Here is a 15,278-nt window from a genome sequence, read left to right as displayed (position 1 = left end):
ATATTTCCTCATACAATATATTCTGAACATGAATTCCCTTCCCTCATCTACTCCTGAACCTTCCCCATCTCCCCAACCATCTAACTCCATGCCTTTTTTCCCTCTTTCTCTGTAAGAAACAAACAGGCAAAGAAAAATATACCTGCATGATAAACTGGTGTAATAGTGGTACAAACATTGTGGAAATAACCAAGCACTTTTTTTCTGTAGATTCTTCAAAAGAAAACATGACAGACTCATGACAATAATCCTTGTGAGGTATCCATAATGTCAACTTTCTTTTCTATTATTTCTCATAAACCTAGTCTGAAATCTAAAGCTATTTGGAAACATGAGGATGGTGGCCAATGTGGTTGTACAGGGCACTGGAAAAACAGGGTTGTATGTCAAAGGGCAAACGATGATATGACTGGAGACTTAGACATGATGGCATTGCCAGATCCAGTGAACTTAAAATTAGTTATATTTAAAATAAGTTCTGTGTGATCATTTGGTTTTCGTTTAGTTAATGTCTTTAAGCTGTGACTGAGATGATGCTGTTGGTTATTATAACTTTGTATAGAACTTTAGTTGGTATGAAGAAATATTTTGAACCAATTTCTTCTAAGACAGGTTCTCAACCCTCATCATGCTTTGGTCCTGTAATACAGTTCCTGTTGTAGTGACCCCAGCCATAAAATTATTTCATTTCTACTTCATAAGTGTAATTTTACTACTGTTATGATGCATAATAAAAATATCTGATATGCAGGATATCTGATATGCAACTCCCAAAGGGGCCATGACCCACAGGTTGAGAACCACTGGTCTAAGATGTAACCCAACATACCAGGCTACTAGGTTGCTACACAGGTGAGTGTTATTTGTTCTTTAAACGCTCATGTTTTTAGTCAGTGAGTAATACTATATTCAAGCCACTTTTAAACTGTCAGACTACATATAACTTTAGTTGATGGAATTACTAGTACAAAAAATCTCTGCTGGGAGGGAAATAAAAAGAGTTCAATCTCAAGAGACAGTTCAAAATCCCTCATTAAAAAAGAATTCTGAAAGGAAATATGAATTGCTACCTACAACAGTTTTCTCTAAGCAGTGTGCCCTACTAAAAAAAAGACCTATACAGTGAAAACAAATATTAGATGTTTTTGTCTTATAAATTATGTATTGCTTAATGGTACATTACTCTATCCCAATAAAGCTAATTTTCATAACTGCACATACGTGCACAGGACAAAATCATCGGACTCCAAGAGCTAATAAAGGATGCTGAACAAAGCAATCCAAAGCCTTTAGTTCTATTTAGCACTTTTCAGTGCAAGAAAGTTCATGTTAAATTATACCACAAAGAAGCACTTAGACAAATAAAAGAAATTCAGGAAACTCAACAGGGCAAATGGTATGATTTCTTCAACAAATACATTGCAAACAGAAAAAAAGGGTACGGAAAATCTCTAAATTAGAAGAAACAAGCCCCATCTAAAAAACCAAATGCCTGGGGAAAACTTGCTTAGAAATTAATTCAAATGAATGAATCTAACGTGGAGAATAAGGCACATGCTGGATAGTAATTGAGATCAATAAATTTCTGTCAGGTTTTAAAGTTTTTTATATTTATAAGGATAATTTCTTGCAAGCTCAAGAAATTTTTTATCATTTAGATACACAAGTTGAATTAGTTGCTGATAAAATTCTGTTATCAATTATAATGTCAATCTTACTGTACTAGGAATTACTTTAATGTATAGTGCATAGCCAAATCAATTTTCCATACACTGTTACTTTAACACAAGTGTAAACTCCAAGAACAGTGAGGGTCCTTTAAAATCAGGCCACAGTACAAAAAATAGTCCATGGTCTTGCAATGGATAAATTCATCTTAAAAGCAGTCCATTTGCAACATAAAGGCAAAGAAAACTTCATATGTTAAAAGTTGTTACATGTATGTACAGGCTCTTTCTTCTCTAGGTATTGGAAACATTCCCAGTGTACAACTCCCCACTTAAAGCAAACGTTAGAGAGATGACATTATCCAGAAGCCTGGTGCCATGCTTTAACACGGAGCAGTGCTTTGAAAGCGACTGAGTGATCTTCAATCCTCTTTCTGGTTTTGTAAAATATTTCAGGCTCACCTGTTGACAAATGCATTTAAGAAACATGTGTTAGGGATACAGTTATCCCCAGTTAATAACCTAAAGTCCAAAAGTCAAACATTCCAACACAATTTCAGAAATGGTTATGGGGTGTATCCAGTTCCCAACCCTAATAATCCCTAGATGCACTTCAGGTTCACCACTGAATGGCTTAGAGACACAGCTGTCAAGAAAGCTGATCACATTATTGCAGTCACCAGCTCATAACAATCTCAACCAAGCCTTTGACACACGGTGGAAGGAAAGCTCAAATTCAAATCACAAGTAGGATGTCTCTGTATGCTTCCATCTGAGATCCCCCTCAAAATTCTCTGAGAACCTAACACATCCCCTACTGTGTTCTGCTTCTCCCTAGAGCATCTTACAATGAAAGTTGTACTTGAAGTTAAGCAAATGTTCAATGGGTGTGTGATGCCTAAGAAATAGCAGGATGATGGGCGAAGAGCAGGATGACAGGCAAAGAAAACGCCTTCAAATCCTGATTTAAATATATGTAAATATCCAGCATCTCAAAACGTTAAGTCATTTATATGCAGCATTAGATGTTCTCTCTTCTCAGCTATTAAAAACAATGACTTCATGAAATTCGCAGGCAAATGGATGGAACTAGAAAATACCATCCTGAGTGAGGTAACCAGACACAAAAGAACACACATGGTATGTACTCACTGATAAGTGGATATTAGCCTAAAAGCTCAGAGTTAACCACGATACAACTTAGAGAGCATATGAAGCTAAAATAAATAAATAAATATTTTTTTAAAGGAAGACCAAAGTGTGGATGTTTCAATCCTACTTAGAAGAAGGAACAAAATAATCACAGGAATGGATGGAAGAAGGGTCCAGGGAGGAAGAGAGGAGGGGGAGAGAAAAAAGGAGGGCACAGGATCAGGTATAGGAAGAGACAAGAGAGAAGTACAGAGGGTCAGGGAAATGAATAGAAATATGTGGCAGAATTGGGGGAGGGCACTAGAAAGTCCAAGATGCAAGGGAAGTGAGAGGTTCTCAGGACCCAACAGGGATAACATTAGCCAAAATGCCCAGCAAAGGGGAGATAGAACCTGTAGAGACCACCTCTAGTAGATAGTCACATCCCCCAGTTGAGTGATGGGGCCACCCACCCATCTCAAAATTTTTAAGCCAGAATTGTTCATGCCTAAAGGAAATGAAGGGACAAAGAGTGGAGCAGAGACTGAAGGAAAGGTCATCCAGAGATTGTGCCACCTAGGGATTCATCCCATCTGCAGACACCAAACCCTGACACTATTGCTGATACAAAGAAGTACTTGCTGACAGGAGCCTGGCATAGCTGTCCCTGAGAGACTCTGCCAGCACCTGTCTAAGACAGATGCAGATACTTACAGCCAACCATTGGACTGAGCCCGGGGACCACAATGGAAGAGATAGGGGAAGGACTGAAGGGGCTGAAGGGGGTTGCAACCCCATAGGAAGAACAACAATGTCAACTAATCAGACCCTCCAGAGTTCCCAGGGACTAAACCACCAATCAAAGAGTGTACATGGTAGGATCCATGGCTCCAACTACATGTGTAGCAGAAGATTGAGTTATCTGGCATCAATGGAATAGGAGGCCGTTGGTCCTGTGGAGGCTCAATGTTCCAGTGTAGGGGGCTAGAAAAGGGGTGGGGCAGGAGTGGGTTGGTGGGTGGGTGGGTAGGTGGAGGAGCACCCTCATAGAGGCAAAGGGGAAGGGGAATAGGATGGGGAGTTTGTGAAGGGAAAACCAGGGACAGCATTTGAAATGCAAATAAATAAAATAATCAATTTTTTAAAAATGTTCTCACCTAAGAAATGTATCCAGATGATAAAGACTTAAAATTATAAGATATATATGCAAGAACACCTGCTATTTGTAAAAATCTTGAGTATTGCATTGTCCTTGTGAGGTGAATTGATAGTCAACAAGCATATGTGTAATTAATACTATCACACACTCTAACAAGAACTCAGAGCTGAAAACTCACAAATGGAAATGTGTTTAATTTTAGTAATGGTCTCTGAGATTTTAAACATGCTTCAGTCAAAATAAAAAAAGTATGATCTATTTTCATTGCAGACAAAACATTGTCAGAAATACCAGTCTTCTAATTTGCATAGCTTTCCATATTTTTTCCTTACAAAGTATAACTGGAAAGATGAACATTATCTTTTCAAGGATTAAAATCTTAGCAGTTCTTGAGAGCTTTGCATAATAGCCACAGCCCCTGGGAAACAAAGTGTTCTCAGAGAACTTCTAAGAGGGGTGTGTGCTATTCTGTTTGATCTTCAAGCACCAGAGACCTGTGACCATGCATACCACAAATATATCTCAAGTAACTCTTACACTTCAGAGTCTAGAGAAACATGCATGCAAACAAAAAAGAAAAGAAAGAAAAAAAGAATCGAAAGGCTAAAGTTCCAGGAAGAATGGTAAGTACATGTTACCAGCCAACACTTCTGTTTTCCCAGAATAAATAATCATAAAGAAAATACTAGAACTTTCAAAGATCTAGATTTTATACACATTTTCTAAGGGGGAAAAAGTAATAATAATTTTTTTATTGTACGTAGAATTCAAAATGGTTCTTTAAATACTTAACCTTAGAGTCATTAGTACACAGCATCCAATCCTTCTTGGGATATACGGTAGGTACATTTGGCTTTAATCTCCTAAAACCCATAGCAGCTTGAAAATGGCTCTTTAATCAAATGTCCCAGATGAAACAAACATAAATTATAGAGATCTGTATTTTGTTTTATTCTTCTCTCATATAATACATCCCAACTGCAGTTTCCTCCCTCTCCATTCCTCCCAGTTCCCCCACCACCTCCCCTCTCCCACAGTTCCATTCCTCCTCCATTTCCCTTCAGAAAAGACCAGGCCTCCCAGGAGTATCAACTAAACACAGCATAACAAGTTACAATAAGACTAGACACAAATCCTCAATCAGGACTGGGTAAGACAACCCAGTAGGAGGAAAAAGGGTCCCAAGAGAAGATAAAAGAGTCAGAGATTCCCTCACTCCCACTGTTAGAAGTGGAAGTACCAAAACACCAAGCTAACAATCATAACGTACTCGTGGGGGACCTAGCACAGACCCATGGAGGCTCCGTGACTGCCACTATGAGCCCTGCTTAGTTGATTATGTGTGTTGTATTCTCCTGGTGTCCTCCATTCCCTCCAGCTCCTCTGGTTGTGGGGGTGCTTGCTAGTGAGATTTCCTGAAAGAGACAGAGACAGTTTGAGACCGACCTGGCCTATATACATTTGGGGGCTGGAGAGATGACTCAACCAAGCTATCCTGTCCCCTTTGAATTAAGTGATAGTAATTATATTAGGTTGTTAAAACTGTCATAGCACTGTCCTTAACTCAAGTGGACTAAACAACAGCATTATTAAGATTCTCAAGACTGGAAACCTGAGAGTGCAAGAGACCTGGTGCTCTGACCTCTGGTGGATTGCTGGTTATAGGTGGCCATCACTGGCGGCACTTGATGTTTTCTTTGTACATGTGATTCTTTCTAAATTTTTTGGCTATGTAAGAACACCACCCATACTGAAAGGAACACCATCCATACTAAGTTAGAGATTCCAATTCCAATATGGCCTTATCTTAATTACATCTGTCATGGTTCTACCTCCAAATAAGGTCATATCCCACTGTGCTATAGGTTAGGGCTTCCAAGTAGGAATTTTGGAGATAAAAAACAAAATGCATGATAGGAATTAGAAGAATTGGCTCCAGTAATGTTTATAACAAATCATCTAGAAATACACAGACAAGCAAACAGCTATGAAATGCAAAAAGGGAATTTTACATACTGAAGCGTATAGATCTATATAATTTCAATAATTCATTTACACATGCATTTTAGGGACTTAATAAAAATGCCAACATTGTAAAGACACATCCAGAGATGCAAGAGTGTATTAAATCACAACTTATTTGCATCTTGTGGATAAAGATTAAGAGACACTAAGAAACCCTCTGAAAATGTTGTGTTGGTCTAGTTTAGTCAAAGGTAAACAGCAAGAATAGTATCATTTTCTGATAGTACAAGGAATTATTTATTGAACTATGGCTTAATAAATACTATCTGAGATTTAATCAGCTTATTAAGCAGGTCTCCAGGAATCTCCTTGACTTAATGTAAGCCACTTTTGCATGTTAATAAGGGAAATGACCTCCTATGCCATAGAATCTCAACAGTGGACTAAGACAATGGCTCACTTTCAGTATTTTAACCCATGCCTTGGGGTGTGTCAGGACCTCTCAGAGTTAGGAATATGGAGTTACCTTGGCACAGCAAAGGACCCTGGCAGGCTAGTCTGGAAGAGGATGAGAGGGTCTGTAGGACTATCAGGAGTCTCTCCTAACACCCAATGAAATGAGTACCTTACCTGGCATAGGTATCCAAGAAGAATTCAGACCACAAGCCATCTTCAGATTTCTTGAGAGGATTCAAAGATAGTTTTACCCACAAGACCTGTTGGAGAAGGAAAACAGTCAAGCTGGTTTAGAAGAATAAATATGACATTTCTCACCACTGAAAATAGTGAAGAATATTAAGCAAACTTGCCTTAATCAATTCCTTGGGTTTTTTTTCTAAGTATATGGCCTTGAGTATAAAATGGTCCCCACTGCTATCATATAGTCTGTTATACCTGGATGATAATGGTGTGGCCATAAACCCAAGCTAAATCCAAGCTAAGGCAACATCACTGGGTGTGATATTATGCTGAAAATGCTGTTGCTCCACAATTACTGAAAGCAAAGAAAGTCTCAATAGATGGTTAGTGGCATGAATGAGTTGGTACAAATGTGCAAATTTCTTACTTTGTTCATTACATACATACATATACATATTTGTGTGCATATACACATGTGCATATATATTCTAGTTGTTGAATGTCTTCCCCCTCCAAATCTCACATAAAATTTCATTTGTCACAGTAATAGTATCATAGTGTAAGAGTGAGAATTTCACACGATTATTGGGTCATGAGGGATCCACCTTTGGGTCTTGACTAATGTCCCTATTGTGAGAGTGGTTTCTTCATAAAAAGATCAGTTCTACCCCCTTTCCCTCTCCTTGTCCCTCCATCATCTCTCTGCCCCTCCCCCATGAGATGACACAGCAGAAAGTCTGCACTAAAAGATAAAACTTTGATCTTGGATTTTCCATCCTATAAAACCGTGAAAGAATAAACTTCTATTCTCTATAAATTACCCAGTCTTGGCTAACCTGTTATAGCAGTACTGAGTGAATGAAGACATCTTGCTGATCGGTTTCTTGGTTGTCCTGAGTCAGTTTTACAATATGACAATTGTCAGGCTCTTTGACATAAGATTTTAGTAGGCAGTGGTAGGTGGGTAGATTACTGTAAAGTTGCAAGGGGCTATAAAGATCCCAAATGTACATGTTTTTTGTAGAGCCATGGATACTGCTGTTGTCTGATCCCTGACACACAGCTTCCCTCTGCCCCAAATGTAATGACCTTCTGAAGCAGAATACACCAGCATTGCAGTCAGCTGAGGTAGCAGAATCCTTCACAGACTGGAGTAATACAAAATGACTAAGAGACCAGGATCTTGCCCCCTTCTATACATTGGTTGCACAGCTGATTTAGTATAAAAGTAGTAGGGCTGAAGCAAACATAACCAGGGAAGTATGTTGAAAGGTCATTTATTCATCAAGAAAAAAATCAAAATTTTGAAAATATTCTGAAAATCTCACTTGTGTCCATTTCTATAATGACAATCAAAACTCTAAGTAACTTGACCAGTTCTTGTTAATTCTTCTTTGGACACTTGAAAATGATGAAATTTTCTATAGTCCAGATTTGAGTTCACTTATCATGCACACAGATATCGCCTTGTCCTGAAGATTCTTCAAGCAAATAGTAAACAAAATATTATGGTACCGTGGGTATCTATGCTATCAATTATTTTTAACTCATGTAAAACAGGTACACTGTTATTGCTCAACTGAATAATTAGATGTCCACCTTAAAGGTAAGAACAATCAAAGCACAGAGTTGGGTGTGTGATCTTGGCCATTCAGCCATTTTAAGCCTCATCATTCAATCAAGAGGAATTCAATCAATTATAATTCTAACGTCTAAATATAGATGAAGTAAATACTTTTAAGGCTTTGATTTAATATCTGATATCACTGCCTCTGGGTTGTGATCTTCTTTCTTCAAGACACTGAGACTTCAATGCAATGAAGACAAAAGTGACAGACCCCAAGCCAAGGCTCCTTCCAACTCGCAGTCTACAACTCAATTCACAGAGAATCTGTGCAGTAATCCCAATAAATACTAATGTGAATTTCAGAGTTTGCTGAGTCATTTTTGGTCTTTCCACAATTTCTGGCATCCTAATGCATTAAAAGGATATTAAATCATCAATGATTTATTATTTTCCATTTCTAATACTCTTAGCATTTAAACATTTTCCCCTTAAAATTATTGATTTTGACCTGGTGTTTGGAGCTCTAATTCAGCATCTCAAATAACATCTAAACTTATAACCCTCTCTTAGCCAGCTACATTGCTTGTAAACCAGTCAAGACCTTAGATGCATTCAATTAAATGTGCCTTTGACCAATGCCCAGGTGCTGCTACTAGAAGGCCAATCCTAAAACCATAGCATTTGAACCTGTGATAGTTGGAGCAATCATCCCTAAATAACAATTGTTTATCATTTCCCATAATTCAGTTGGTACCTTCCTGTCTGGCTGGACTGGACAGCTTCTAGGATGAAATGTGTATATGTCTCACACGTGCTCTAACATCATGAGATGACCACCCTGGAACAGAGAGCCTTTGCTCCAAAGGTGTCTCCTCCTCCACTTCACATGCTTGTCTCCTGTTCCAGCAAGCCGCGTTTTTCCTGCTTCGAATGGATGTGTTTTCTGGTGTCCTTCTCCCTGAAACAAACAAGCAGTTTTCTGAGTAAGTTGTCAACCCCTAATCCCAAATGCTCTTCCCACACCCTCAGAATAGGACCTCGTTTCAAAATAGGGTTTATCTACATGGAATTAAGTTAAAGTGAGGTCATGCTAAAGTAAGGATGCCCCTTTGATCCAATCTTACCAGCATCTTCACTAAAGTAAGACATTCAGAAATACACAGGGAGCAGGCCATGTGACAAGTGCGGCAGAGGTTAGAAGGAGGCATCCTTAAGCCAAGGATTACTATGGATTGATGGCAGGCCCATAAACTATGGGAAAGGCATGGGGAAAAGTCTCTACCAGTGGCTTTGAAGAGGTTATGGCCTTGCCAAAACTTTGACTTCGGAAATCTAGCTATAAGACTGTGAAGGAATAAATATGTGCCATGATAAGCTATTCAACTTGTGGGCAATTCGTTACATCAGGCCAAAGAAACTAATATGCATAGCCAAATGATGATTCAAGGCATGTGTCAGCACTAAATAGAATGCAGTAAAATGCCATACTGAACAGGAAAGTGTAAATGGGGGTGAGATTTGAGACCCGGCTTTCAATTATTACATGTAGAGATTTTCTACATGACTCATTATAGCAATTACCCTTTATCATGCTGTCCAAGAGAACTTCTGGTTTCTGTACAAGGTGGTTGGTTGGTTGGTTTGTTATTTTTTTAGACCTTTGTATGTGGGATATCAGCTAATTTAATTTCTATTGCTGGGATAAAATCATGGCCAAAAGCAGCTTGGGGGAAGAGTTTATTTGGCTTGCATATCCAGATTATACTCCTAAGGGAAGCCAAGGCAGAAATTTGGAAGCAGATACTGAGACCTCATTGTGAGAAGCTGTGAAAGTGAAACCTAGATTGCTTTGGAGACCCCAGGATGTTGGAGGTGCCAGAGGCATGGGATATCTGCCAGGGAGAACTGCATAGGGAAGTGGAACCAGCCCAAGGGGGAGATGTGAATTACAGTCAGCCAATTTGGAAGAACAGAGCCATCTAAGCACTCAACATCAGGCAAAGAATACAAGATTTGGAATTTGCCCTTCCGGCTTCCAGTCTTGCTTTGGTCCAGTATTTCCTCACTATGCCCCTATTCCTCTCTTTTAAAATGGAAATACATATTCCGTGCCATTATATAAGTATGTAGTTTGCTTTTTGATTTTTCACAGGATTACAATTGTCTTTGGTCTCAGAAAAGATGGTGGACTTTAAAACTGTTGAAACTGTGAAGGATTATAGAGATGTTTGAAGTTAGAGTAGTTTGCATTATGATATGGCCATAGGCTATGGGGTGGGGGGGGCAGGGAGTAGAAAGTGATGGTTTGAATAAGAATGGGACCTATAAGCTTTTATATCTGAGTGTGTGGTCCCCAGTTAGCAGGACTATTTGGGAAGGATTAGGAGTTATGGCCTTGTAGAAGGTGGGTTGCTGGAGGCAGGCTTTGAGGTTTCAAAAAGCTCATGCCATTTCATAGTTAGTTCTCTCTGCCACTTGGTTGTCAATCAAGACATAAACTCTCAGCTATCTTCCTGTTGAAATGTTCCTTACCCCGATGGTCATGGATTCCAGCATTCTAGAGCTATAAGCCCCAAATGAAAGGCTACGTTCCCTTGGTCACAGTGCTCTGTCACTATATCCTGAAAGTAACTAAGACAGCAACCAAGCAACCTGCAGAATTCACGAGGTGAGCATGTGCCCCCATGCTCTTGATGTTGATTATTCCCCGTGTTATTCTCTCCCTAGTTCCTCACCTACAACTCTACAGAGAGTAATTCATTCCTTCTACTCCTAATATTCAGCAGAAATGCACTCTTTACAGGAAGTAAGAAAACCTCCAAAAAGAAGACATATGTAAAAAAGCATTGTGCCAATACAACTGTCTTCTGAACAGCAGGAATGTTCTGAGACACTGGACAGAAATCCATTTCTGATATGATGTATCTAGTTTTCCTGAGAACAGAAAATTGTCTGTTACAAACACATTGTCCTGCTGGCAATTGGAGAAAGAACAAAATATATATATTGCAGAGTTCCTTTGTCTTCCATTGTATATTTGAAACTTACGCTCAAAAGGAAAAACCTTCCTATGCTGTAGCTTAATATTTTTAAATAAAAATAAAAGCAGTTGAGTCTTTAAAGAACTTTAAGGTAAGTAATCTTATCCAGAAAGTGTCTAACAAGCTTTCCCTACAATTGCGGGTCTCTCTCCTGATTACAACAAATGGAATGTTAGTTCAATGTTTTTTTTAAAAAAGTTACAAAATATAAAATATTAAGAGAAGAAAATAACATATATGTTCACCGAAACCTATTGCAAAACTCTTTTTTTATTTGATTCCACTTTATAGGCTTCTTACATAGTAAAGCTAGAATAATACGTAGCGTGTACAGCTATTATCTGAATTCTGTTAACGTTAAAACAGCATTCCATGTAAATATAAAATTATACAGCCATAATTTATGTTGCCTACTTTTTCTGATTTGCATCTATTGTAGGCATGTACAAAAATATATTCACACTTTTTCCAAGTGTTAAATAATTAACTGGCTTCAACCTATTCATTATTTATAAACAAGTCTGCAGCAGACATCTTTACACAGAATGAGCATTCTACATTAAGGATTATTTATTTGGGATCAATGCTTACAAGTGGATTGCTGGATTTCTTGTGTTGAAATTCATCAATGTTTTTTAAGAAACTCAATATACAGGGTCGTATGTCTTCCTAATCCTGTGATTCTGCTCAAGCAATACTTGGGATTTTCCACAGCCATCCCTCTCTGCCCATAGAGGACTGATCTCAAGAATCACAATGCTACACTTTGCTGGCATTCAACTCTCATACGAAACACACCATCCTCTGCATCTTACACATGTTGCCATTCTCCCGGTCATCTCTAGAGTAATTACAATACTGAATGCAATGCAAAGGTCATGTGTGTGTGTGTGTGTGTGTGTGTGTGTGTGTGTGTGTGTGTTGCAGCAGTGGCAACGAGAAATCTATGCATATCCAATACGGATGCAAGTGTTTTCAGATCTTACCTAACTGAATTTGCACAAGTGGAGTTGAAGGCTACAGAGAGATAAATATATTAACAACCCCTGGAAACACTGTTATTTAGAAATCTTGATCAGCAGAAAGCAATAGTTACCAACTTTACAGAATCTAGAATCACCTAGAAGACAAATCCCTGGCCATATCAGAGGACCTTTCTAGATTAAGTTAACTGAGATGGGAAGATACCTCCTATCTATGACTAGTACCATTCCATAAGCTGACTCCTAGACTGCAGGGAAGGTGAGAAAAAGCTGACCATCAACATTCATCTCTCTCTCTCTCTCTCTCTCTCTCTCTCTCTCTCTCTCTCTCTCTCTCTCTCCTTCCTGATGGAGACACAATGTGACCAGTTGCCTCATAGTCCTGCAGTAATGACCATCTTGTTATGATGGACTGCAACTCTAAGTTTTCATAAGTCATTTTCCCAGTGTTTTGTCAAAGCATTGAGGAAAATAATAGAATTAAGTAACACTGAACAACCCCCCCCCAAAAAAAAGTAGGTTAAGCAGAAGAATAGTGTCTTCTCAGTTAAAAAAAATAGGTAACCTCTTTCACAAAAACAAACTCAGTGGATGAGTGTGTCTCCACTCCTGTTGTAGCCGTGTGACTTCTATATCTGCTTTGTTTGTTTGTTTGTTTGTTTGTTTGTTTGTTTATCAGTGCTGGCAATGACATTCCACCATCTTGCTTGTGTTCAGCAAGTATTCAATCACTAAACTGTTTCCCCATCCCATAATTTTGTTGAGCCATTATCTTACAATGTAGATTGGGGTGGTTTCAACCCTGCCTTTCTTAGGTGCTGAAATTGCAACTTGAAACTACCATACCAATCTAGAGTTAGGTTTTCAAATAGCTTCCATAGCTCCAAATTTCATACCTTTTATTATTTTTATGTGTATGTTTTGCTTGCATATATATATATATATATATATATATATATATATATATATATAAATGCATGCAGTGCCCAAGGGAGTCTAAGCAGGGTGTCAGATCTCCAGAACTGGAATTACAGATAATTGTGAACCACCATGAGGATGCTGGGAATTGAACCAGGGTCCCCTGTAAGAGCAGCCATTGCTCTTAGCCTCTGAGCTGTATTGGGCTTGTTGTCTTGGGCCTTTGGTAGCACAGTACTTCCTAAGAAGAGCATATGCAGGAGGAGGCCTCTTCACCTTGTGGCACCTGGAAAACAAAAGAAGAGAGAGGAAAAAAAGGAAAGAACATGGCCCTAACTTCCTTTCAAAAGACATATCCAGTTACCAACCTTCCTTCTGCTATGCTTCACTGCCAATGGTTTCAACCAGGAATTTGGCATACAGGATTTGGGGACAGCTATCCAAAAAACAAAGCAAAACGCTATGCATGTAAGAGAAACATCCAGGCTCTGTTGGCCAGGAAAGAGCAGAGGCTCTTGCCTGTCAGCAACCGTCAGCAACCAGTTGTGTTTGCCCCATCACAGTATCTATTTACTCTTCTCCACGATCTTGCAGAGTACTCTTTACATAGTCAATACAAAGCAAATATGCATAGGCTAGTTATTAAACAAAAGTAAATATTTAGAATGCCTTTGTAAGATTTCAGAATCTACAAAGATTATTCAAGAATGATGAAATTCCAACTCACTTTGTCAAATAAAAGCAAGATTCAGTGAAATAAGCTTTAAATGGTTTCCTCAACTACATAGATGTAGTCAGATATATACAGATATACTGAATAGTCAGATATATACAGATATACTGAATTGATCAGATATCTACAGATATACTGAATTGGTCAGATATATACAGATATACTGAATTGGACAGTATCCGAATTCTTTGAAATTAAACGCAAATAATTAAGTGGGTTTACACTGGCTTGAAAATTGGGGGTAGATTAACTTGGAGGAAGCATTTCTCAGAAAAAAATATTTAGAATTTTATTATATTAATAATATAATACAATTATTTTGATAATATATTTGACAATTATATTGATAATACAATCCATTTATTTCTCAATCGCTTTTAAAGTGACATAAGGATTGGTGAGGTTTTCTTTTCAATCTGAAACAATTGAACAACAAAACAGTAACTAATTAACAAGGTGCGGGATGTTCAGGGTAACTGCCTGAGGAATTGATATCTCTTTCTCCATCATGAAAGACTAACAGAATTGTTGGCTGAACTGTTTACCACATTATCCTGTGGGGCTGATCTTCTTCCATCTTTTTTTGAGAGCAGAGACAGATCATAGTTCAAGGAGTTGTGTCCCTCCAGCTGTGGGAAGAGATGCGGTCCTGAGAAACTCAGTTCTTCCTCTAAGTGTGCTACTCATATCCCAGTATTGATGCCCCAGGTTGTAAGTGAGAATCCCTCCTCTTCACCATGGAGCTGCAGTACGTTCTTGTAGCTGCAGCTTGGATCCACCTGACAGGCCTGTTTAGCCCTTGAAAAAAGAGCCTGATTCAGGAAGCAGCCAGGCCAGTGGCCCCTCATCAGGCCTCATTCCCTCTGCAAACTGTAATGACCTGCCACAGGTGATGCGGCCTAAACAACAGAAACGGTCTGAAAACCATGACCTCTAAGATCAAGACTCTAGTGGATTTAATGTCTGGTTAGGAAACACATCTGGCTCATGGAGAGTAATCTCTCGTCACACACAGCAAAGAATGAGGGAGCTTGCTCTAGTCTATTTTACAAAGACACTGGGCCAAGAGTCCCCAAAGAATAACTCTCAAAGACGACATATCTAATTATCTACATATTAGATATCAGCTTTTAACATAGAATCCAGGGGCAAGTATCCAGTCTGCAACAGGTTCTCTCTGAACAGATTCTAGGACCACCTAGGCAGACCTCTTCCTCAGAAGTACAGACTTGCGGGTGAATCTTCCAAAACATGATGTTTTAGTAAGTCCAGCCTCTTCCTTCTTTCTGACACACCTAACTGCTTTCTGTAATTGCTAAATCTAAAATACCTTAGAATTCTCTCTGGACACTTTCTATTACCTAGTTAACCACTTCATAACAATTTTTGTTATGTTAAAGAAACATTTTCATTTGAATTTCATTTTATATATATTTTTATTAGGTATTTTCCTAATTTACATTTCCAATGCTATC

The 15,278-nt window shown here is 38.6% G+C and overlaps 1 long non-coding RNA gene across 1 annotated transcript in view; it reads right to left on the bottom strand.

Moving 5' to 3' along the window:
* Window positions 1-4,717: 4,717 nt before the first annotated feature.
* The window catches only part of LOC110294211, a 61,706-nt gene continuing 51,145 nt past the window's right edge, over window positions 4,718-15,278 (bottom strand). The window contains exon 3 of the long non-coding RNA XR_002377926.1: window positions 4,718-6,638. This is a non-coding gene — a long non-coding RNA (uncharacterized LOC110294211). The remainder of the gene's footprint in view (window positions 6,639-15,278) is intronic.

The sequence above is a fragment of the Mus caroli genome, chromosome 5 (assembly GCF_900094665.2).
Source record: "Mus caroli chromosome 5, CAROLI_EIJ_v1.1, whole genome shotgun sequence".
Lineage (NCBI taxonomy): Eukaryota > Metazoa > Chordata > Mammalia > Rodentia > Muridae > Mus > Mus caroli.
Note: the sequence above shows the minus strand (reverse complement) of the source record. Positions and strands in the feature narration are given on the sequence as shown.